Source organism: Podarcis vaucheri, assembly GCF_965113315.1.
Source record: "Podarcis vaucheri genome assembly, chromosome: 10".
Classification (NCBI taxonomy): domain Eukaryota; kingdom Metazoa; phylum Chordata; class Lepidosauria; order Squamata; family Lacertidae; genus Podarcis; species Podarcis vaucheri.
The window spans coordinates 50,168,690-50,193,916 of record NC_138748.1 but is presented as its reverse complement, the minus strand read 5'-3'; the positions used below and the strand labels follow the sequence as shown (position 1 = coordinate 50,193,916).

The window sequence follows — 25,227 nt, the reverse complement described above, 5'->3', positions numbered from 1 at the left end:
GCCAGTGAACTAAAGAAATCTGATGGGTAGCACATTAGATGTGGACCTGGGCTTGAATCCTAGCCCAACCTAAACCTCCACTTGTATGCTATATATTTATTTATGGAAAAATTGCCACTTGATATAATAAAAAGCTCTATGTGGTTTACACAGAAGCAATGGAAAAACTTGACAAGAGGTATGCGCACCCCTTTTTCTCAAGCAGAGGAACTCTCAGGAGCTCACTTCAGGTTCCCAGTCATTCCTTTGAAGCCACATCAGAGCCCACCCCACAACTGACATCAACTATGTCGATGGGGAAAATGGCCCTGTGGGTCAAATTTAGACCCTTGGCAGGCCAAGTCTGACCCACAGGTAGCACAAGTTCCCCATTCTGGCATGATACACACGAAAATGGGAATGAGAGTCATGTATTTGGTGCAATTGCTTAGCATATTGTTGGAACTCAAATTATCATTTGTAATGGTAGTACCATACAGGTCTTGTATTCTTCTCCACATACTGCTTCCAAGCATCAGGAAGATTCTCCTGGTTCCCCCATGGCAGCATTCTTCTAGGAAGGCTACCTTTATAATAATTCTGTTTTGTTTTGTTTTTTTCGTATATCAGTTGGGTGGATTGAGAGTTTGCAACCCTAATGGTCTGTTCATAAGATATCTCCATTCTTCCCGTGACTTTCCTCCGTGCTTCTGAGCAATGCAGGGTAGTTATTCAAAGGATGGCATTTCTGAAAGTGGTTGAAATCCAGATGGCAAAGAAAACAACTTCACCACCTAATTATGGGGCTTAGCCAGCAAACTGTCAGTTATAGTAACAAGAACTCTGTAGCAGTAACTGTAGTGAAAATGTAAGACCCGTAAGCGTATTAACAGTTGGTGCTAAAAATAATGTTAAATCGTAGGGAAATGTCTTCCAATGCTTGAAGTGTTGCTCAAAGAAAGGGGGAGGGGATCTCTTTCATTCATCTTGATATTGATTTCTCTGGATGGCTTCATACACTTGTTTTTTGAAGTAGCATAGCCCTTATGCAAGGACTGTACTATCTCAAGGCTCCCTTTAAGGAGACCTTGCTTGGTGTGATTGCCACCTCCTCTAAGGGTCCTCCCATACCAGTTGGGATCAATGCAAAAGCTTCTACCCACATGTTGTCATGGGCCAGGAGTTAGTTTCACCTGCTGAACAGCCTGAAGGCTGCAGCTGATCGGCCTTTGAGAACATGGGGGAGAAGGCACTGATGAGAACCAGATGGCTTCAGCCTTCTTCAACAGAGCTCTCAGCTGGAAACAACACCTCTGGTTCCCGGTCCTACCTTGGTGCTTCCTGGTCTCCATCTTGACCTTGGGCTTCATGACCATTGGATTCCCTGACCTCTGGATTATCCGACTATGTGGATTTCTATTTGCCTGACCCTCAGAATGGACTTGACTTTGTATGCTGGCTCCACCAAGTGTCTCTCAGAGACACTTATCTTCTGTTAGTCTTTCCTCACATTCCACCAAGCTCTGCACGCTGTTGCTCGGCAACAGGACTACGACACATGTCTTCTTTGACAGATGTTTAGCACTCTATGCAAATAAAATATACTTAAGCCACCGTTCTCCACAGTAAGAGAGCTATGAAGCTGGAAAGATCCTCTCTGAGTGGGACCTGCGGCAAAATGTCATAGAGTGGAATGCTCCTGTTCAGTGTTCCAGCCAGTGAGCTATGCCTTTTTTAAGGCATTGTGTCCCAGGGATAGGCAACTGGGTTCCTTCCAGTTACAAGTGGACTATAACTTCCTTCATCTCTGATAACTCTACATGCTTACTGGCGCTGATGGGGGTTGGAGTCCAACCGCATCTAGAATCACCACGTTGGCTGTTGTTGTTTAGTCGTTTAGTCGTGTCCGACTCTTCATGACCCCATGGACCAGAGCACGCCAGGCACTCCTGTCTTCCACTGCCTCCCGCAGTTTAGTCAAACTTATGCTGGTAGCTTTGAGAACACTGTCCAACCATCTGCTGTCCCCTTCTCCTTGTGCCCTCAATCTTTCCCAGCATCAGTGTATTTTCCAGGGAGTCTTCTCTTCTCATGAGGTGGCCAAAGTATTGGAGCCTCAGCTTCAGGAACTGTCCTTCCAGTGAGCACTCAGGGCTGATTTCCTTAAGAATGGATAGGTTTAGAAGCTGTTTTGTCATATAAGCAGCATTTAAACTAATATCATGCTATAATTAATATCCATCAAGAGTTAGAAAAGGCTTTAGCTCCAAGGCTGATGTGGCGGCTCTGGGCAAAGTGTCCTCCGATGGGCTCCATCCAACATCAGTGAACCTTCTACAGCAGGCTTCCTCAACCTCGGCCCTCCAGATGTTTTTGGCCTACAACTCCCATGATCCCTAGCTAGCAGGACCAGTGGTCAGGGATGATGGGAATTGTAGGCTCAAAATATCTGGAGGGCCGAGGTTGAGGAAGCCTGTTCTGCAGCTTACCTGTTGGAAGTGACGTACAAGAGCTACCATTTCAATTTCCCACAATGCCACTGATATATGGCTTCGCTTTGGGACATCGTGGGAAAATAAAATGGCATTATGGGTAATTAAAATGGCAGATCCTATACTTAGGCAGTCTTCTAATGAAGAACACCAAGCAAGCATCATCGGTGAACCTGCTTGACCGTGGCAGGAGCCAAAAGATGGTGCGTCCTGCTGACCTCAGGCCTGGGTTTCTGTACTATTATGTTATTTTTGTAGGGGTGAGTTCTGACTCATGCAGCATTCCCCATCAGTGCATCAGTGGCACAGGTGAGGATATAGTTGTTGAGTTTTCCCTCCTTTTGAAGCTATGAAAGGTATGAGAATCCTGTACCATACCAAATGAAAGAATCCCGAGTTCTATTCACATGGTGTACAGTATGTCAATGAGACTGCATAAATATTCATTTTTTTACATGCTTTAATGATATGCTGATTATCTGGCAACATATTTCTTTTCTTTTTTTGGAATAAGATATATTCCCTATTCTCTGTCTAATTTTCCTGCCCCCACGTGAGTGCCTCATGCTGATTGAGAATCCTGCCCTGCAAAGTAAGAGAGTTTGGCAGTAATTTGGAAAGAAAACTTGCACCCCTTTAAGACTGGCTACTTATCAAGCAATCAATTATTGCTATTTCTGGATCCTGGAAGTACTATTTTTAATTCCATAATTCCATTAAATCTACCCCCCTCTTCCCGACGTCTGTATTTTCAAACTCTACAACTTGCAGCATTTACCTGTTTTCGGCCCCAGGTCCTGCCTCATCACAGGGAAATTGTGATTCACTTGTACTAAGCAATGAATGACTTTGGCAGGACTTTCCCTCAGTCTGAGGAGATTTGGAAGGGTCAAAATGGGTGGGGAAAGTTGTAATGAGATGTGTGTGTGTGTGTTTAGTTGAATTATATAACTGCGTCAAACACTAATATTATTTTGTTTCAGCTTTTTAAAATCTTGTCTTCTCCTGTGGGCTCTTCTCTATGCCTTTTGTGGACATCTGCTTTTCTCTTGCTACTTTTACACACACACACACCCTTGTCAAGGTGAAGAGTGATTTTAAAATATAAGTCAGGCTGCACCATTGGTCTTCTGGGAGTGTTTTGGGGTTTTTTTGCTTTGTCACTGAATTTTGAAATTGGAGGCAGGATTGAATCTAATGCAGTAGTAGCTAATGTGGTGCTCTCTAGATGTTGTTGAAGTACAGCACCCACCATCCCTGACCAGTAGTCATGCTGGCTGAGACTGAACAGCATTTGACTACCCCTAAAGACCTTCGAGATGCATGTTAAGTTATGATAAAAGTTAAATTCAGTGCCCTTTAACAAACAGTATCCCCTAGTTTGCTCGTTTAAAAACAAACGAAACCCAAGACACTGTATCACACAGGCGCTTACGTCACTATTTATATAGCGCTTTAAAATGTTGAAACTCTTAGTATGCGTTACAACAGGCATGTTTATCCTAGAGAAGAGATGATTTAGCGGAATGATAGCTGTATGTTAATATTTTAAGGGGTGCCACATACATGATGTGCACATTTCTGTTGCTTCAGAACCAGTCTGTTCAAAATGCAAGAAAGACGATTTCAGCTAAACATTAGGAAGAATGATCTGATCAGGAATGGACTTTGTTAATCTTTAGTAATATGGCTCTGCGTGCAAGGCAAAAATTTGGCGTCCCCAAATGGATCTTCTTAATTATGAACCATTTCCATTTTGCACCTCCTCGGCTCAGCACCCTGTGCAGGGGAACTTCCTGCACCACCCTAAATCTGATGGTCATCTGTCATGAATGCTTTAGCTGACATTCCTGCCATTGCAGGGGATTGGACTAGAAGACCCTCAGGGTCCCTTCCAACTCTACAGTTTTATGCTTCTATGAAATGTGGCACTGACCTGATGATACAAGCTGTTCAGTAGTGGTACTGACAGCCTTGGAAAGTGGTGGACTGTCCTTCATTAGAGGTTTTAAAGACATGACTTGGATGTCCAACCTATCAGGGATGCTGTAGTTGTGGGTTTCCTGCATCAGCTGGGAGCTGGGCTAGGTGAACTTCGAGGTCCTTTCCAACTCCGTTATTTTGGGATTATTGTTGTTCCTATATTGCACCTGAGGGCTTGGGCTGAGGGCAGGGAGCACTTGGTGAGCTATGGGCTGATTTGAAGCAGGTGCTTCCTTTACAGCTCAGTGTCTGGCTCAGTTGTGGCTGGTGCCCATTGGGACTCAGAGAGCAGAACGCATGGAGACCATCCAGAAGTGGAATCAGAGCCAATGACAGGCAGAGCCAACTCATTCTGGTATTCCATCACCAGTTAAACCACAGAGCCTAGGACTTGCTGCTCAGAAGGTTGGCGGTTTGAATCCCCGTGACGGGGTGAGCTCCCATTGCTCAGTCCCTGCTCCTGCCAACCTAGCTGTTCGAAAGCACGTCAAAGTGCAAATAGATAAATAGGTACCGCTCTGGCGGGAAGGTAAACGGAGTTTCCGTGCGCTGCTCTGGTTTGCCAGAAGCGGCTAAGTCATGCTGGCCACGTGACCCGGAAGCTGTACACCGGCTCCCTCGGCCAATAAAGCGAGATGAGTGCTGCAACCCCAGAGTCATCCGTGACTGGACCTAATGGTTAGGGGTCCCTTTACCTTTAAGCTACTGAAGGTAATGGGGCCCTTTATAAGTCCAGCTGTCCTTTGTCAACAACAATGTCGCTGTTTTTTGTGTTGAATATATGCAATATGGTAATTTATGGACTACACAACACAAAACACTGTTGCTGTATGTAGGTTTTATTTTATGTGGGGTTTTTTATCTTATATTTTGGAAATGTACATCCAGGTGTTTTTTTTCCCTTTTTGGGGGCCCCCAAGAGGGTGGGGCCCTAAGCAATAGCTTGTTTAGCTTATACGTAAATCCAGCACTGGGCAGGCTTCTTATAACCTGGGCTGGTTAGAAGTGAAGAAGCAGGCAGATTGAGCCTGGCTGAAGGCAGAACGAGGTTGGTGGGGCAGAGTTCCATTTGGACTAGTAGACCAGCCCCTACTGCCATTAGGTAACAGTAGCCCTCACCTTAAAAAAAATGTGTAGAGTTGGAGGATACAGAAATTAGTCAAAGCAAACATCATCATCATTTGCAAAGAATGTCATAGAAGCTAATCTTGTTAAGTATTTTTCTATTCTTTTTTAAATGACTTGGCACCCATTGCAATGTCAGAGTTGCTGCTGCTGCTGTGCTCTTTTTTTTTTTTTTAAAGCTGGGTTCTTTAAAAATTTTCTGAGATTATTATGCTGTCAGCTTTCCATGTCCCAGGAGGATAATAGCCATTTTTGTTTCTCCTGCTCTCGGCAGCTGCTCCTGTTAAGCAATGATTGCCATACTAAACCCCTAAAGTTGACGAGTTTGCAATAAAGTGCTTCTCCTAAATCACTTTGAACTAAACTATCCATGATGAGTTACTTCTTGCCCATTAGGAGCAAAGCTAGAAAGCAATTAATAATCATTTATTTTTATTTTATTTTTTAAAAATCCCTCCAGAAAAAAGAAGCAGAAAAGTGTTCCTTGTGGCACCCGGTGTAGTAAATAAGCTTTATAGTTATGTCTTTCCACCAAATGTCAAGGCAGCTCTGATCATGCAATGTAGCAATTTTCTGTCTTGTTCCTTCATATTATAGAGATTGGACTAGATTTGCAGCAGGTGGTGTTCTGCAGTCAGCTTCCTGGGCCATTATAAAAAAAATTTTTTTTGACCCTTCTCTTGATGAGATGATTGCTTGTAAGACAACTGGCAATTACTGTTCTTTCAAGAGACTGGGTGCATATTAACAGATTAGAAGGCCTGGAGATGTACTACTATATTATTAGCTGCACCTATACTGCAGAGTTATTGTGAACTGCAGTTTTGTAATTTCTACATACAAAGTGTTATATTCTATAAATATGGGGCACATCATTTTGTGATCCCTTTACAAAATGATAGCTTTTCATGCACTACATATCTATTCAACTAGCATCCAGACTTTTCAGCATCCAGACTTCAGCTTAGCTGAGCGTCCTTGCTGCATGTATGTCAAAATTAGGAAATTCTAATACGATCTGACATATTCCAGACTAATGTCCGGATCAGAATTTGCTCTCCACAGGCTTTCACGCTTCTGGGATGTTTCCTCACATGTAGAAGTGATATAGATTGAAAGCATTTGCTCATCTCTGTATGCAACCTCCAGTTTCAGAGAGGCTGCGTGTAACTGGATATCAGATCCTGGGAGCAAAAGCAGAAGAGTCTTACTGCCTATATATAGGATGTCCATGCACACAGTGCTCCAAAAGGGGACAAGCATCACCCCAAGAGAGCACACTCCTGTTTTAGATATTTGAGGTCTCTTCTCCACGTTTTCACATTTTGATGGCTCTCCCGCCTTACCTTAGCTGCTTTTAGAGACCTTCAACATGGAACTAAACTGAAAGTTAACTTCTGCATGTTACACAAGAAGCTGTGCTGATATTACAGGGGTGGGGGGGGGAATAAAGAAAACTACAGCAGTAAAGCACAAGGACAAAGGGCAGAGGTCTGAAAGAGGCTTGGGGGGGCACTCCAGTATCCTTAAAACCTGGCACAGGCAGCATAGTTACTGTATTTTCCCGAGTATAAGACTATACATGGGTAGTGCTAAGGGGTGTAATCTTAATTTGGAGACCCCCAAAATAGGGGGCATCTTATACATGGGGGGGTGTCTTATACACAGAAAAATATGGTAATTTTCCACCACAACAATTTCATTAGCCGTAAGTAATTGCCATCAGTAACATGGCTGCAGAATGAGAGATTTGTGGTTAAATTTATCCTAGACTCCTGGTTTAATCATTGTAGCTGCTACCCTCCCACCTGCCATATGAAGTCCTGTGACCAGCTTGACTGTCTTGCAAAGGAATCTATGACTAAAAGGAAACTGCTGAAACAATTCCAGCTATTTAATAATCCCTGCGTTTCTGTTGATAAATGTTTATATATAGCGCAATGCTAACATTCGGTTGATGGGATTTGAAATGGATGAGAACTTAAATCCAGCCCTGCAAATCTGAACTAGAGATGGGAAGAATCAATCCAGTTTGTGGCCGAAGGAAGGAGTCGATTTGCACTAATAGTTTTAGCGTCTTGTAGCTGTAAAAGGGAGCATTGCATACGGCGTGGTTGGAATGCAAAATCTGGTATACAGATGAATGGAAACTTTGGCCCATGCTTCTTTTTAGCCTTCCAAGTGACAGATGTTGGCCACTGCAGAAGCTTTGTACAGTGGTACCTCGGGTTAAGTACTTAATTCGTTCCGGAGGTCCGTTCTTAACCTGAAACTGTTCTTAACCTGAATCACCACTTTAGCTAATGGAGCCTCCTGCTGCTGCTGCGCCGCCAGAGCCCGATTTCTGTTCTTATCCTGAAGCAAAGTTCTTAACGTGATGCACTATTTCTGGGTTAGCGGAGTGTGTAACCTGAAGCGTATGTAACCCGAGGTACCACTGTATATTGTAGCATCTACCTACTATTATGTGAAAAGTGCTTAGAAGCCATTGCATTCATCTTTGCAGTGACCCAGAGACGTGGGTCACACTCTTCTTATTCTACAGATAAGAACAAGGCAGAGAGTGTTGCTTGATTCTGTATCAAGGCCACACTCATTGAGAATGGTTCTGAATAATAGAATTATAGTGTTGTAGAGTTGGAAGAGACCTCCCAGGGTCACCTAGTCCAATATCCTGCCATACAGGAATCACAACTAAAAAATCCTTGACAGATGACCCTCCAACCTCTGTTCAAAAGCTTCCAATGAACAAGAGTCCATCACACTTCAAAGTAGTGCATTCCAGTGTCAAGGAGCTCTTGGGTTTGGAACTCGGAGGTCTTTAACTTGAGAAATATGCCTATATATTATTGAGCGTAATATGTCAATGAGAGCACAGTTCCATGTTTTCTAAGAGGTTTATTGGGGAGGGGGACAGGTTCTGAAAGAATAAAGAGTACTCCACCTTTACTTGGGGCAAGCAATATACAATACCCATGGTAGAACATTCACAGCCTGAATGGGATTATGCGCTGAATGAGGCCCAAGTGGCATAAGACCTGCTTCCTTAAATGCTGCATGTGAATGACACATGCCACGTGGGTTGGACCAATCATATGGGAAAGCCCTGTGATTGGTTCTGCTCATGTGGATGCATTCTCCTGCTGAATATGCCACAGGAAAGAGACTTTCAGCTTGCTGTGCCTCCATGTGAAAGAGACTTAAGAGCAGTGGCGTAGCGTGGGTTGTCAGCACCCGGGGCAAGGCAAGTAATTTGCGCCCCCTAACCCGTGGATTTGCGCCCCCTGACCCTAATCCCCAGATGTTGCGCCCGGTGCAGCCGCCCCCCCTGCACCCCCCACGCTACGCCACTGCTTAAGAGGCTACCTACATACTGAAATGGATGCTTAATACTTAATAAAAAGCATGGGGTGGTTCAGTGAGCAGTGGCAGAGCTTCATGCTCTAGCACCCGGGGGGGGCAGAGATCAGGCGGGGGTGTGGCGCATGCCCTGGGGGCATGGCGTGCCGCCTGCAGGGGCATGGCACCCAGCGCAGGCGGGGAGGCAGCCGCGATGGCATCCCACTGGGATCGCGCTGCCGGGGGCGGTGCGCTCCCCCCAGATGCTCTTCCTCCGCCGGTGTCAGTGAGTAAGTGGTTTAAGGAGAGGGGTATGTAACATTTTCCTCACTTACCATCTCTGCTTCTTCACAAGTGACACCCACCTCTGGAGGGTCAGAGCATATTTTAAACACACGTTTTGAATCCTTGTGTAGAGAGGCAAGCCGCAAATACAAAGGTCCAAATGTGTGTGTGTGTGTGTGTGTGTGTGAGAGAGAGAGAGAGAGAGAGAGAGAGAGAGAGAGAGATTTAGAGTAGACAAATTGAAAACAAAGTACCTCTCTTCATCACCATTTCTCTGCATAAAATCCTCCTGGACGCTTTTCTCTATTTAAAAAAACCAAAGCAACAAAACTGTAGGATTAAGGCTCCATTCCTTACAGTTTCATGTTCTGTGTAGTTAGCCCCTTATACTAAAACATATGTCAAAATGTGATTGGCTGGCATCTCGTTAGAGTACATGTTGAATATGATGACAGGGAATTGTTTACTGACGTGTAATTAAATATCCTTCGTGATGCTTTATGACCTAGTAGGGTTTTCAGAATTTATCCCTTTGGGACTATATTTCTACACTAATAGTGGATGTCCTCACAGGCCTGTTAGAATACCAGTGAGATATTGCTATTTGTTGACAGATTTGTACCCACAGACAACATCTTCATGCATCTCTATGGTGTTGTGGTCCTGGTGGATTAACTCCCCCCGCCCCCGCTATGATAGAATTTGGACATAGGTCCAGTATTTGCAAGTCAATCATTTTAACTCATTCTTCTGCACTAGGAGTCTGTGATGTGTTTTTTTTTTTGTGTGTGTGCTGTGCCCTAACACATTATGCCTATTTGATGTTCTTACTCAATATTTGCCCTGTTGCTTTTGTGATTTTGCTGCCTTTTCCTCCTTCGTCCCCCCCCCCTGTTCTTTCTTTTTGTGTGTTGCCCTTATGGTACACAACACATTTACACTTTGTGCTGCTGCAAACCTAGCACTCCCTTTAATCAAATTATAGATTCTCCACGCCTCACTCCTTGAGACACGGTGCTGCACTCTTGAATATTGACCACAGTCAATTTGCGAGGCGATGCATTCAGTAAAGGATTGGCGGCTCAGTCTATTCCAGCTTCTTTAAAAGAGTGGCAGAAAAGGTGTGGTGAAAATGTCAGCTACCTTTATTTCAAGATATCAATCACTGTCCTTTCAGAGAGTTTTTATTGCCTGTTTGTATAAGTCTCTTTGTGCACAGGTTTCTTTAATAAAACGATGCATTAGAATAAAGCATGTTCAGCCTAATGCACACCCCAGCAATGTGGATGGCTTTAAAAGAGCACTGGACAAATTCATGGATAAAGTTACTAATGGTCGCTATTCATGATGGCGATATATTATCTTCAAGATCAGAGGCAGCACGCTAGACAGTAGTTATCCTGAGCAGGAGAGGGCTGCTGTGCTCATGTTCTGCTTGCAGGCATCCTATAAGCATCAGGTTGGTCTATGTGGGAACAGAATCCAGCAGAATTATTCATACTTATTTATTGAATTAAATTCTGCCCTTCCTCTTGAACAGAGTGGGAACATAGACTGCATCTTGTGCAAAAACAAATACCCTTTTCCTTTCCTTCCAATAGCATGAAATCTCTTTTTGCATGCTAAAACGTCCACACTGGTCTATATTCAGGGGGTGGTCAGGAAGCATCATGGATCAAAGATCACTTGTGCTGTGTGTACGTTTTCACACATCTCTACAACAGGTGCAGGGCAAATGTGCCACTGAGGAGACCTAGAATTCTTATGAGTGAATAGAAGTTGCAACTGTAGATGCAGTTACCAATTTAAATGTGCCTGTCAGTTATCCCAGTTTCTGAAAGCAAAGTGCTACACTTTCTGATCTTTTTTTTTTGTCATTTAGCTTTTGTACTACTAGCAAAAGGAGCTCCAAATAAACACTGCTATTTATGACAAAAACCTCTGGGCGTTTTCAGGGAAAACAAATAATGTGCAAGGTTTTCTGTCATATGTGTCCACAGTTCCCTTTCTATCACATTTTAGTAATTCTGGACTCTGGCCTGTTTTTTTTAAGACGTGTGCTTGAAGTGCCTTTTTGAAGTCAGTGATAAAAATACAAATACACATTAGGAATGTGCACCAGGGATGTATTTCCTGCTTACAAATTTTTCTGTACCGCCAACATTAACAAAAAGTACCACAGCATAAAAGAACTGCAATTGACTGCTCATTTATCTCCAAATGGAACTCATCCAACTGCAGGATTTTGTCACCAAGGTGTAGACCTAGGGCTAAGGAGTGATGTTGAAGGAGAAGGCATAGGCCATAGCTGCATATCTTGGTGGGCCTGTTACACTTCTGTGCAGATAAATGTGGAAGGAAGGAAGGAAGGAAGGAAGGAAGGAAGGAAGGAGTAATTAGGTTGAGCAATGTAGGGAAATACTAGAACAAAGAACAAGATGGCCATTGAGTGAAATGTACCTTCAGATAGAACACTGAAACGCTGGTTGTTGGGGTGGGAAGAAATGTTGGTAGTGTAAGTCTCACCATTCTTTTGGTCTAAGGTTCTTATCTTAGTTATTTTGAGTACCCTGGATGTACATTATTTGGAAAAACACCCCTTAACATTGCAGCTATTAGAGTGCTACCTGAACAGAGGACTAGCACAGTGAGCAATTGGACTTGGTGCAAGCCATGGTTTCTTGGTCCATTGGTGCCGATTCACAGCTGTATTAGAGACTGAGCAAGAGGTGTTATCTTGCAAGCTTGAACAGACTTCCAAGGCCTTTCAGTCTGTCAGGATGTTCACACCTAAGAAACAAGTAAGATGTGACCAAAATGTGATGCCCCTGAGCAGGTGAGACTCTGGAGAGGCTGAATTATGCAGTGCTTCTAGGATACCAGCTGAGGCATTTAAGGTATGGGGAGAGTGAAAATGAGAATTGAAATTCAGATTTGGCTAACACTACCATGTGATTTCGTTCCTAGTCTAACAAATAATAATAATAAAAACCAGGCAGCCAGGAATACACAAGTAGGTGCTTTGGGGGAAGTGGCGGAGGCAACAGATGCTGTGCTTAAAATTCCAGTCATGTGGGCAAAAGGTGAAGCAGGTGCGTATGTGGTCACCCACTTCAAGCAACTGTTTTTCTCAGTGTTCTGGAAGGAAATCACGTTGCATGGGAACCGTTCCAGGGACGTGCTCAGCCTTGCTCAGAAAAAACCATTGCTCCATAGCAGGCAGTTTGAAGTTTTTAACTCTGATTTCTAAACAAAACCAAAGAGAGGAAGGGAGTCACAATCAAAGGACATGGACAAAAAGATTGCAGTTAGGGTTGAGATTGCATGAGAGACTGCCACACAAAAGCTGCACTCTTTTTGGCCATTAACCCCCCCCCCAGAGGTGAGGCTTGAAAATAGGTGAGGGTGATTTCTCTGTTTGTGGGCAGTGGTGGCCACACAAAAGGAACAGGAATAAAGGTCTGGCTCTTTAGCTTATAGTAGCAAAGGTTCATGAATTGGAACAAGGCGGGCAGGGAAGCACGGGCAAGGTGTCTATCCCTTCTCCATAACACCCATTCAGAGAGAAGGTAGTGTCATACTGGAAGCATTGCCCTCTCTCTAAATGGACTTGGACATAACCACACAGTAATATTTGATTGGTTATGTGTTGTTGTGGCATCATATACACCATGTGATTCTGACTGGCTTTTTGTTTTTTGAAGTGGGTGGGTGGGGTAGAATCAGGTTTTACTTGTGTTAGTGAACAGACAGCCTCTTTTGAGTAAAGAGCTCCTGTGGCTTCCTCTTTAAAAACTGTGTGAGAGAGATAGATTTTCAGGCTGAGCATTAGGTAGAGGGTCTGCCTATGTAAATAGTGCAGGGATTAAGTGTATAAACTGTTACGCCAGGAAATTCCTGATTGAAATCTCAGCTTTGAACTCACTAGGTGGCCTTAGGTCTGCTACACTTCTGTCAGCTTCACTCATTTGCCCCTAGGGCTGGTCCTACCATTAGGCAGAGGGAAGCAACTGCCTCAGGCAGCAGATGCTAGAGGACGAGGAACTCTGGCAAGTTCTGGGAGGACAAGCTGCAGGAAGATCTATATGTTCTCTGTAATGTGCTCTCAGCCACCTAATTCTGCACTCAGGTGCAGCATAGGATTCTTTCTGATCACTAGCATTTAGCTGTCAGTCTGACTGACCTTTGTACATAGAATTGGAGAGGTGCCATCTTCCTTTGCCTCAGGCAGCTAAATATCTTGGGACAGCCCTGTTTGCTTGCAACATAGGAAAATGCTGGTGTGGCTTATAGGAATGGTGTAAATGTTGCTGAGATAATGCACATAAAGCACTTTGAGTGCTTGGAAATGTGCTTTTTTAATGCTAGGATTAACCCCTTGCTGCAGTGATCCCCCCACCCTCATGGCTGCTGTTTGAAAGGAAGGTAGGAATGAAAGTAGAAAAGAGAGAGAGAGGGAAAGGAAGGGAAGAGTATCAACAAAAGAACAGGAAAGGAAAAGAAAGGAAAGGGTGGTCCTTAGCCAGTGAGTGAACCTCTGTGAAGCTGTTTCTGATTGATCTCTTTTTCATTCTGGAAAGAGTTATCATCTCCATTGGTGGTTTTGCAAGGCAGACCTGTCCACTTGATTTGGGACAAGTATTCCAAAGCAGAATGCTAAAAAATGCAACCTATCTACCAGCTTGAATACAGCAGCCTTAATATGAGATGGGCAGGTCCTTACTCCGATTCATACCCCACTGTTGTCGTTACTGTCATTACCCTTTTAATCCCATTCCCTCTTTACTCAGGGGGAAAAAAGCTTTACCTTGAAGCAGAGGACAAGGAGGCAGTGAGAAGGAAAGGATCCCTTTCAACTCATGAAGGGGTTAACAGCTGTGACAATTCAGTGTCAAGCTTAAACATGTCCAATATATGCATAGAAATATTTCACAACTATCGGGATAGGTGATAACATGATCTTCCAACATGATCCATGTAGGCGTGTTGATTAGTGGATGGGTTCAAAGAAAACGAGAGTTGCCCTAAGACTCTGCTGTGGCCTCCTGTTATAGAGCAGTGGTGGAGAACTTAGAATCATAGAATCATAGAGTTGGAATAGACCACAAGGGCCATCGAGTCCAACCCCCTGCCAAGCAGGAAACACCATCAGAGCACTCCTGACACATGGTTGTCAAGCCTCTGCTTAAAGACCTCCAAAGAAGGAGACTCCACCACACTCCTTGGCAGCAAATTCCACTGTCGAACAGCTCTTACTGTCAGGAAGTTCTTCCTAATGTTTAGGTGGAATCTTCTTTCTTGTAGTTTGGATCCATTGCTCCGTGTCCGCTTCTCTGGATTAGCCATTCATTTAAAGCCATTCCTTTAAAGATTATTAAAGTATTAGCCATTCCTTTAAAGATTTATAATATCTGGAAGTCAGTCCATCTGGCCCTGGAGATTTGCCCAATTGCATATCCTGAATGGCACCCTCTATCTCTTGTTCTGTTATTCTCTGGTTTAGCTCCACCTTGCTATGATGAGAGATTTTTTGTAATCCATATTTATTAAGGAATTTATCTATGTCCTCTTCATTTTGTAATCCTTGGGAATAGAGTTTTTTGAAATAACTCACAAAGCAATTTCTTATCTCGTTGGGTTTAGATATATTTTTTCCATCCACTTCTAGACTTGTAACTGTGTTTAATTTCTGTCTTTTCTTAAGTTGCCATGCCAGAAGTTTACCACATTTGTCTGCCGACTCAAATGTCTTTTGTTTCATTTGCTTTATTTTCCATTCTATCTCTTGGTTCATCAATTCCATATATTGTGTTTGATACAACTTAATCTCCCTCAAAATCTCCTGGGACTTTGGTTTTGATCTTAATTTTTTCTCTCCTTCTTTTATCTTTTCCAAAATTTTTTCCTTTTTCTCATTCTGTTTTCTCTTCTTTATTGAGTTTTGTTGAATCAAAAATCCTCGCATCACAGCTTTACTTGCGTCCCAGATCACTCTTTTTTCCACATCGCCCTTTAGATTGATTTCAAAATAGTCCTTTAGAGTTTTTTGGGCCTTCATGTGGATCTCTCTATCTCGAAATAGGGTGTCATTCATTCTCCATCTAAACTGACCAGTTGTTGTAAATTTCATTTCCATCTTCACGGCGTTATGGTCGGAACAGGTTTTTGGGCAGATTTCTACCTTCTTAATCTTCGGAGCCATTCCACTAGTAACCCAGATTTGGTCAATTCTGGTCCAGGTCATCTTTGCATGGGAGAAAAAGGTTCCCTCTCTTTCAAGAGGGTTCCTTGTTCTCCAAATGTCTATTAAGTCCATATTTTCAGTCATTTCGAAAAAAGTCTTCGGGAGTCTCCCTTCTTTAGTAAGAGTCAGTCTTTGTGTCTTGTCCATGTTTGTAGAAACTACACCATTCATATCTCCCATAATTATCATATTGTATTCCAAATAATCCGTCAAAGTTTCATGAAGTTTTTTGAAAAATTCTGCTTTACCTTCATTTGGCGCATAGATCCCAATTATCAAAAATTTTTCTCCTTGTACCTGAATCTCCACCGCTAAATATCTTCCTTGTTCATCTTTAAACATCATTTTTGGAGCCCACTTCTCTTTTACATAAATCACAACTCCTCTTTTTTTAACTTTGTCCGACGAAATAAATTCTTGTCCCAATTTTTTATTCATAAGCAGTCTCCTGTGTGCTCTGGTTATATGAGTTTCCTGTAAGCAAATCAAGTCCAGTTGTTCTCTGTTCAAAATATGGAATATTTGTCGTCTCTTCAAAGGGCTGTTCATCCCATTACAATTCCAACTAAAGAATTGCAGGGCCATCTTGTTATTTTTCTGGTATTCCTCCAACAGCTCCCAGTTGTTGTTCCTCCTCTGTTGGTGGTGGGAGGTTCTGTCCAAACGAAAGGTTCAGGATGTCAATTACACTCCTTTGCTCAGCAATTGGGTCTACAGTTCCTTTCTGTAGGTCTTCCTGATTTCTTTGCAGGAACCTGTCTTTATCCTGTATCGTCTTTATTTTCACCTTCTTCCCTCTATAGTCAAAAGACAGTCCCTGTGGAAATTCCCACCTGAAAAGAATGGTGTTCTTCTTCAACAGGTAGACCAAATCCTTATAAGAAGCTCTCAAGTCCAAAATATGTTTAGGAATATCTTTAAAGATCTGTATCGGAGAGTTCCCAATTTGTAAGGCCTTTTCAAAGTGCAGTCTTAGAATTTTGTCTCTTTCCTCCTTCGATCTCAAGGTAATCAGACAGTCTCTCGGCGCCTTTCTGTTCTGTCTTCTGCCCAGTCTAAATGCTGTTGTGATTTTAAATTCGTCTTCCTCTAGGTCTTCCCAGAAATCAGCAAACTCTTTCGTTAAAAAGTCCGTAAGATTGTCTCCTTCGTCCTCTGGAATTGATCGTAATTTCAAATTCCTTTCTTTTCTTTGTAGTTCCCACAATGCCAGAGTTGTGTCGTGGTCATAGACCTTCCTGGCAATCGGTTCTAATTTTTCCTGGGTCTCTCCAGCAATAGTTCTGGCTTCCTCTGCAATTTGACGTGTGGCAGAATTTTCCTGTGTAAGCCTGTTTATAGATTCTGTATTCAGGTCAAGTCTTGTTGTTAAATCTGTCAATTTCTGTGAATTCTCTGTCAATTTCTTGGTATTTTCAGCCGTCTGCTTTGTTAGATTCTCCAGAGACTGGTTTATCTTAAGAAGGGCTTGCGACACTGCATCCATGGAGACTGCTGTACCTTTTTCTTGTCCTGTTGTCACTGTAGGGGTTATGCCTGAGATCGAGCCTCTTTTCTTGTGTTGCTGTAGCTGTTGTTGATATTGCCTTGTCTTGACTCTCGTGCTTATCTCATCTGCTGGGCCACTCATATCTCAAGGTCGTTTCCCACGAGAGCCTTCTCCTAAAGGGAAATTCCACTGTCCCAAAGCGTAGCAACTTTTAATTTACCCTCTAGAGGGAGCAAATCAAAATGTCCGTAAACAAAGGCAAGGAATATTTGAAAAGCAAATTTATCGGGAGGCTTCTATATGTATATTGCAACACTTTCTCATTAAATAAAGTCCCAGCCTTCCCTGATATATTGTATCCACAAAGTCCCAAAACTTTGTATCAAATAAGCAATGAGACTTCCACTTTGTTACTTTCACAAGAGTCTAAAGTCAGTTCAGTGTTCCTTTGTTCTAATAGCAGTTTGTGCCAGGTTGAAGGCTGCAGAGAGTTCCCTTTCCTTTCAGTTGGTCATGCAGCTTATAGAGTCACTTATTCCTCCCCTCTGCCCTGCAAGCTAGAGGGGATAGTCGAAGTCCAAATGTCGGATTCAAGCAGTTAAAAACAATATCCCATACGGATGCAGCTCAGTAACTTTCGTTGCTTTAATTGTCATGCAGTCGGGGGAAGGCAGACTTCCTTAATTTTCGCCTTTCCCGTTTTCAGCCTAATTTCAGATAGTTTTGGCACGAATAGAGGTTCAATCTTACTCACGGGTCTTTTTTGTCCAAATTGTTCAGGAAGGGAATCGGCGCTCTCCACTAATGGCGACGCGGCTTCACCCTGCGGGCTGGGTAGCGATTCTCAGCACCGCGCTCCCCGTTGTCGTTCCGGAGCCTTTAAAAAGGCTCTTTCTGCGGTAAAGGGGGGCGCTTCAGGTGCCCACCGAATCTCCTTGTTCACAGGCTCCGTTCCTGTGATTTTAGGGGTCCCCCGCTTGCCGTAGCGGGTCAGACCCGAACTCGCAGAGCCGTCCTCTCTCCGGAGCTCGGAGAGGGAGCAGCCATTAGCGCTGGCGCCGAACCGGAAGCTAGTTCTTCCTAATGTTTAGGTGGAATCTTCTTTCTTGTAGTTTGGATCCATTGCTCCGTGTCCGCTTCTCTGGAGCAGCAGAAAACAACCTTTCTCCCTCCTCTATGTGACATCCTTTTATATATTTGAACATGGCTATCATATCACCCCTTAACCTCCTTTTCTCCAGGCTAAACATGCCCAGCTCCCTTAGCCGTTCCTCATAAGGCATCGTTTCCAGGCCTTTGACCATTTTGGTTGCCCTCCTCTGGACACGTTCCAGTTTGTCAGTTTCCTCCAGATGTTTTTTATCCCATCATCCCCAGCCAGCATGGCCAATGGCCAGAGTTGGAGTCCAGCAACTCCTGGAGGACCACAGGTTCCCTAGTCCCAAGATAGGGCATTGCCTTTCAAGGAACTTTGTTCACCATTACAGCTCCTCTCCAGGAACCTCTTTAGCAGCTATAAGGATCTGCCATCCTTTGTTCATGATGAAGAATATGAGTAATTACTTGCTTGTATATTCATGATCATGAAAAGCTTTCTGAAACTCCTATTCATGGAAAATAAATGAGGAACAAGGGAGAAGGGCTGCTGTCCGGACAATGCAGAGTAGATAATTCTTCTAAAAATGCTGAAGAAATCTGAACATGGCAAGTTAGATAGAATCTGTGGCATAATTCATGTATATGCATGAGCCACCAAGCACAAAAACAGACAATGGAGGACTAAATTAAAAACCATAAATAAAACTGGAAATTAAAATTTCCAATAATAGGGAGACAAAAAGCAATCAACATAGGTAACCAGGAGTGCCAAGTATTAATGATAAAGCATCAGACAATGAAAGGGAAAAATGCAAATAGAAACAAAAGGATTCTCAGCTGGGTTTGTGTCTTTTTTTTTTTTTAAGAAGTGGGATAATCGAGAAGAATTATGTACAATAAAATGTTGGGTTTTCTCTCACATGGGGAGCAGCAGTGAATGCATTATGATTCCATTCTGATCATTGCCAGGTTTTGGTTATAGAAGAGATGGCAAGCCCACTGAAAGGGGTATCTAGATGGTCAGGTTTTTTTATTGCATGTGGCCCTCCTCATGCTGCTGGACTCCTAACATCCATCCACCCCAGCAAGCATGGCCATAGGTCAGTGATGATAGGAGCTGTGGTCCAACAACATCTGGAGGGCTGCAGATTACCCATCCTGATCTGGCAGCCAATGGCATGTTGCTAGGGATGGGGAGAAATTCACAAGATAACACAACAGCAGGTGGAAAGTAGTCTTACATCTGTCATATGTTCCAGATATTTTTGGGGTACACCTCCCATCATCCCCAAATGCCATAGCTAATGGTCAGGGGTGATAGGAGTTGCAGTCCCCAACATATGGAGAGCATTGCATTGGCTACCTACACCGTAGACATTAGTGCAATGGAGGACAGAAATTGCCACACATCTGCCATTTTGGGTGGCATGTCCAACAAGTGGAAGGTATTTGATAATCAGAGTCGCCTAAGCTGTTAGGTGGCTCTGCCCTGCTAATCTTTTATGGCTTCTGTCTTTGTTAGAGATGGAGTCTGTTTTCACATCTGGCTCTGGTTCTGTGTTGATAGAAACTGAAGCTGTGTAGACATTACCATTTGCTCTGGCTCCAGTGCACTCCCACCCCTGGTTTTCAAATCTGTGTACACACAAGTTTATCCACGGCATTCTGTCATCTCTTGAGAAATACTGCTGTTGGATGTGTTTCCCCTCCAACCAGCTTCAGCCCAGAAGGAAAACTTAAGCTACATTCACTTTGCAGTTAAGTCGAGGTGTGTACATTTGAGACATTGTGCATGTGTAGATGAGAGCACCTGCAAGGATAGGAATTTGCAAGGAGGTGTTGCAGGGTTGGGGAAACCAAACAGGTACTGTGTATTGGGTGAAGGCAGCCCTGGACCCTGTGTGGTGTTGACCTGCTCTGGTGTGTGCAAAAGTGGTCTGAAATCATTTTGCGGAGGGACAACCTCTCTGTGAGTCGCGCACCCTTTTGAGTTCTAAGCCATAGGACTAACGTGTTTCTTTCATTCTATCCTAATGTGGCCTTGGTTATGCTGCACATGGTCATCTTTTCCTGATATGCCATTTTATGGACTGGTACCTTCATGTAAGGGACGCGGGTGGCGCTGTGGGTTAAACCACAGAGCCTAGGGCTTGCCGATCAGAAGGTTGGCAGTTCGAATCCCCGCAATGGGGTGAGCTCCCGTTGCTCGGTCCCTGCTCCTGCCAACCTAGCAGTTCGAAAGCACATCAAAGTGCAAGTAGATAAATAGGTACTGCTCCAGCGGGAAGGTAAACGGCGTTCCTGTGCGCTGCTCTGATTTTACCAGAAGCGGCTTAGTCATGCTGGCCACATGACCCGGAAGCTTTACGCTGGCTCCCTCGGCCAATAAAGCGAGATGAGCGCCGCAACCCCAGAGTCGGTCACGACTGGACCTAATGGTCAGGGGTCCCTTTACCCTTTACCTTTACCTTCATGTAAAGAGCATGTTCACAGCTGCCCTTTTGGGATTCTTTTAATGAGGATTTTGTTATTTTTAATTCACTGCAAGATGGAGAACAAGGCAAGTACTACTGCGCCATCAAAGCAAAAGGACAGGTCGGTTCAAATGCATGCAGATACTATCCTAGGCTGGGAACCAGCACAGGAAGGCATTTGCATTGTCACCACATTTCCAGATATGTGATGTAAAGTAGGACCTCCTAGGGGACATTGCTCATATGTGTATCTTTGCAAATTTCATTTTATTGCAGTGCCTACTGCTCTCAGGTTCTCTAAGACAATTTTGACTTTAAATTAGTCTACTCTCTAATCCCCTCAGGTTTATACTAGCAATAAACCACACATTCATCCAATTTATTACTGAAGATGTTGAAGAGCATGACCTCTACCTAAGACTGCTGGGTATTTCTTCCTAATTTGAAATCAAATTATTCTTCATTATTACACTTCAGATCTGTTTCTTTCTTTCTTTCTTTCAACCTTTGGAAAGTAAAGAGAAAAGGAAACATTTGGAGATGGACTCCAAGTCCCACCATTCTTGATCATTGGCCATGCTGGTTGGGGGTGATGGGAGCTGGAGTCCAAGGACAACTGGAGGAACACTGGTTCTCAGGAATAATCAGGGTTCTAAAAAGTTTGGGGAGCCTCCATGCATACAATATATTTCCCACTCCAGACAGTCAGCTTTTGTGGATTGGAAGGCAATGGAAAAAGCAGACGAGGGGAGTCACCCTCCTCGCTGTCCCCCCTCCCATCATGTGTCTACTTTCCTAGATTTCTAATGTCTAAAGAGGGCTTATCCCTGCTCTGGATGAGGATAATATTAAAAGCACTCCCATTACCAGACGATGCCTCAATTTGGAATTTAATAAAAACCACAGGTGACCAAGGTTTTTCTGACATGCATTAATAACTTTATTAGTAGGTTACTGGGTCTCCTTTAACAGTTTTATCTTCAGAGTATTCCTGCCATAGCACCACAGAGGAGCAAGATTTGCTGATATTCTACCAGAAGGCAAATAAAAAGGTAGTTAACGTCACTGTAATAAAATGTAATCATCTATAATGTCTGCTGCTAATAGAATAAAGCCCTTCTTTTTCACAGTGGCTGAAGATGGATGGATTCCAGCAGGTGGCTGCTTTGTGAGGTTTGCAGATATTTTTACGACAACATTTCTCTTTGTGCACTACTGAAAAAAAGGAGAGTAAAAAGCGAAATGAATTTAAATATGGCATTTGTACTAGTGAAACAATTATGATTATTTGTTTATTTGTTTATTTATTTATTTATAGCCCGTCCTTTTTCCCTGACAGGGACTCAAGTGGCTTGCAGATAAAATAGGAACAATGGTCTTTCAGGTGGGACTGATGAGGGTCAGTGCTCCGACTTCCTCACAAACTCCTTTATGTCTCTAGGCCCATTTGGGCCTTATGTTCACTCTTGGGATTGTCACTGTGTGAGGGAGTGTGAGGACGCACTGGCATAAACAAAGTTCTAAATCATAGAAACAACCCCCGCAAGTAAATGAAACTCCCCAGTGTTGGAATGGCAGTGGCAGGGATCTTTCCGTTTGTAACTCAAGGGTTATAATTATGTTAGTGGGGTTTTAAAATCTCTATAAATTTCAAAATTACAGAACCACAAAAAAACCACATGTAACGAATGAATCCCACCCCCAGTTAATGTTATAACATCAATGTTCCAAGAAGGGTACAGGTGGATATGTTGTTTAGCAATGAGGTAGAGTGGCACGATCTTCAATGAGGTAACAAGTGCTCTGATTTAGGTGTGTGGCTTGGAGGGAGGTTTCCTCCGGGCATTTTTCTGCTATGTACAAAGTCTGAACTAAGAAACACAAAGCCTCTTCGATTCTTTTCTCCTCAAATTATACACTGTTTTTGTTCTGTTTGCTCAGGAAATTGTTATCAGGACTTTTCTTTCTGGACTCCATTTGCATTGTTTAAGTGGCTTTGCTAACACCTGGCTCAGAACCGTGCTCTCCAACTCATGGAAGGATGTGGTGCCTCAGAGGAGTGGGGCTTGCCAATGCACCCTCATTCTCCCTTGCACAATGACAGTTACAGAACACCTGAATAGAGCTTTTAATGTTTACTGTTAAAAGTAAATATGTCTTCCATTTTTAACCTTACACCAAGTCATATCATTGGTCCTTCTAGCTTAGCATTGTCTACCCCAGGGGTCTGCAACCCGCGGCTCCGGAGCCGCATGTGGCTCTTTTACACCTTTGCCGCGGCTCCGGGGCGGATACTAGCGAGGGGAGGAGGCACATTGTTTGCCCCGACACTCCCCACTGTGGCAGGCGCTGTACTGGCTGTGACATCGCATGGGGCGGTGCATGCGTTAGTCACGCACCGTCCCAACATCACCTTCCCGCCCGCTGTCAGATCGGAGGGCAGCGGCGCGCATGCTTTAAATGTCGCAATGGTTTTGTGGCTCCCAGTTGTTGTTTTTTCTTCAGAAACGGGTCCAAGTGGCTCCTTTTGTCTTAAAGGTTGCAGACCCCTGGTCTACCCTGATTGGCCATGGCTCTCTAGGATTTCAGACAGCTATAGGTTCCCCGACCTATCAGGCAGGAGCTGCTTGCAGTAGCCTCAGTAATCCTTGTAACAGTAAACTTCGTAAAGTAATACCAGTATTCATTAGTACTGACATGAAATGGCTAGCCCCAAATTTCCACCTCATTCTGAGACTTCAAAAAGAGGCAGAGGTGCACCCTTCATCCCTGCCCTGGAAAAAATCAAAACACTTTACTGCAATAGCCAGTTTAAAAGCTACCACATTTTATGTGACCAAAGTACTTGAAGCATCTGGAGTGAGGACGAGGTGAGGAGAAAGGTTTTTTTAAAAAAATTGAATGCCTTGTGCAGCAGTGCAATAAGGACAGGAAGTTTCTTCTGTGTTTGATCTTGCCACAACAGCAGTATTACTTTATCACACACATGAATGCCACACACACCATAGGCTGATAGGTGATTTTTGCGCTGCCCACCACCCTGCGTAGATGGGGCTGGCTTCACCAACTCCTAAGTAAAAGAGGCAATGTTTAATCAAAGAAGAGGCAAAGGAGGAGCAGTGGCTAGTGACCACTATTTTTATTTCCCACAATTACTATAATGGGAAGACAAGACAGGAGTTATCATGTAGCTTAATTCCTGGGATGCTTCAGGAGGAAAATGGCGGCCGTCACTAGTATTTCTCCCAAAAGTTTCCATATGAACGATGGAACTTGCTGGCAGAGGAATATTCTGTCAGGACTTGTCAGAAATGAAAATAGCAACTGACAGCTGTCCAGAGAAATGCCTCTGAAAACTTGCAGCAGTGGTGAAGTGGGGGATGTTTTAAGAGAAATTCTCCTACCCCAAATTCTCGTCAAAAGTTCCTGCTAAGAACTTATTTGCATTAATATTTGTAGAAAAAAATGCTCCACCCAGCAAGTAGAAGCTTACAAAAGTGAGGTGTCTTGTCTCTTTGTTCTGTATATAGGCCTGCCGTATTAGGCAAAACTCTAGGGATTTCCTTTCACTGCTAAACATCTGAGGAGCTGAATGGAAAACCCTGGGGTTTAGGGCAGAAGGGAGCCTACCTTTTTCTCTTCAGCTATTGCGGAGCCTTAAGAGCAAGGCTTTCTTGGGAGAAGTCTGGCTTTACATTCTAAAGTGCGCTCTGAGGGAAATCTGAATTCCCCACATGGCCTGTGAAATAACTTTCCATCCTCCCTCGCCGTCTCAGGCTGCCACAGTGCTGACAATTGAGCAAAGGGTGAGTTCTGAAAGGTTTGGAATGGTTTTTACAGCTGGAGGGTGCTGGGGAAACTTGCACCTTGGATTCTACCTCTCTCTCTTTGCTTCATTTTGAAGACGTATAATTTACCTGCCCTGCTCCATCTTTCCTAAACCCTTCATCCTCCTGCATTTCAAAGCAACAGCAGGAAGGCAGACAATGGCTTTGGCAGGATATCGGTTAGACACCCAGATGTATAGTATATTATGCTGTGCTGACTTACGTTGCCTCTCAAACATTATAGCATCATCTCCTGGTTTTAAAAGCTTGCGTCTCCGAAAAGGGGCAGCGGTGGTGGTGATGAATAAATATTGCTGTAGCAGCATGCACAAGTGATATTCTGGGAAGCAACCAAATGAGTCAGTTTAGATGACACAAAGTCACTTTGATTGTTCTCCCTCCCATCTGTTCCTGAAATGGATGAAAGCGTTTGCTGTATTGGAAGTGCCTTTTTGACCTGATGCACTGTACACACGAACACACACACAGATCTCCCTAGTACTTTGATTAGACTGTGTTGGACTATGAGTAGGGATATGCAATCAATCGCAGTTTGCAGTTAAAAGTTAACCTACCTAATTCACACCTTCCAAAGCAATACACAAACTGAAACACAGTCATCCTTTGAAATTCTCACTTCTAATTTTACCGTGCAGTTTTCCAGCCAAGTAATGAGTACAAAATGCATAAGCTTGGATAAAATGTGCTTAAAAAGCATATATTGGTGGATACAAGACACAACAATGGGTGGGGAGAGCTTGGCTGAAATCCCTACTCAGCCATGAAGCTGACCTTGGATTAATCATTTTCTCTCAGCCCATCCTACCTCAGTAGGTTGTTGTTCTAATGAAATAGGAGGGGAAGGAATGGCGCTTGTCGTCTTTTGCTTCAT

At 43.5% G+C, this 25,227-nt stretch overlaps 1 protein-coding gene and 1 long non-coding RNA gene across 10 annotated transcripts in view; one reads left to right on the top strand and one right to left on the bottom strand.

Moving 5' to 3' along the window:
- The window catches only part of LOC309542126, a 32,513-nt gene extending 30,930 nt beyond the window's left edge, over positions 1-1,583 (bottom strand). Inside the window, exon 1 of the long non-coding RNA XR_014224105.1 lies at positions 1,310-1,583. This is a non-coding gene — a long non-coding RNA (uncharacterized lncRNA). The remainder of the gene's footprint in view (positions 1-1,309) is intronic.
- CHST11 (carbohydrate sulfotransferase 11) overlaps positions 1-25,227 on the top strand; it is a 223,360-nt gene that overhangs the window by 130,484 nt on the left and 67,649 nt on the right. The gene's annotated exons all lie outside the window — the stretch shown is intronic.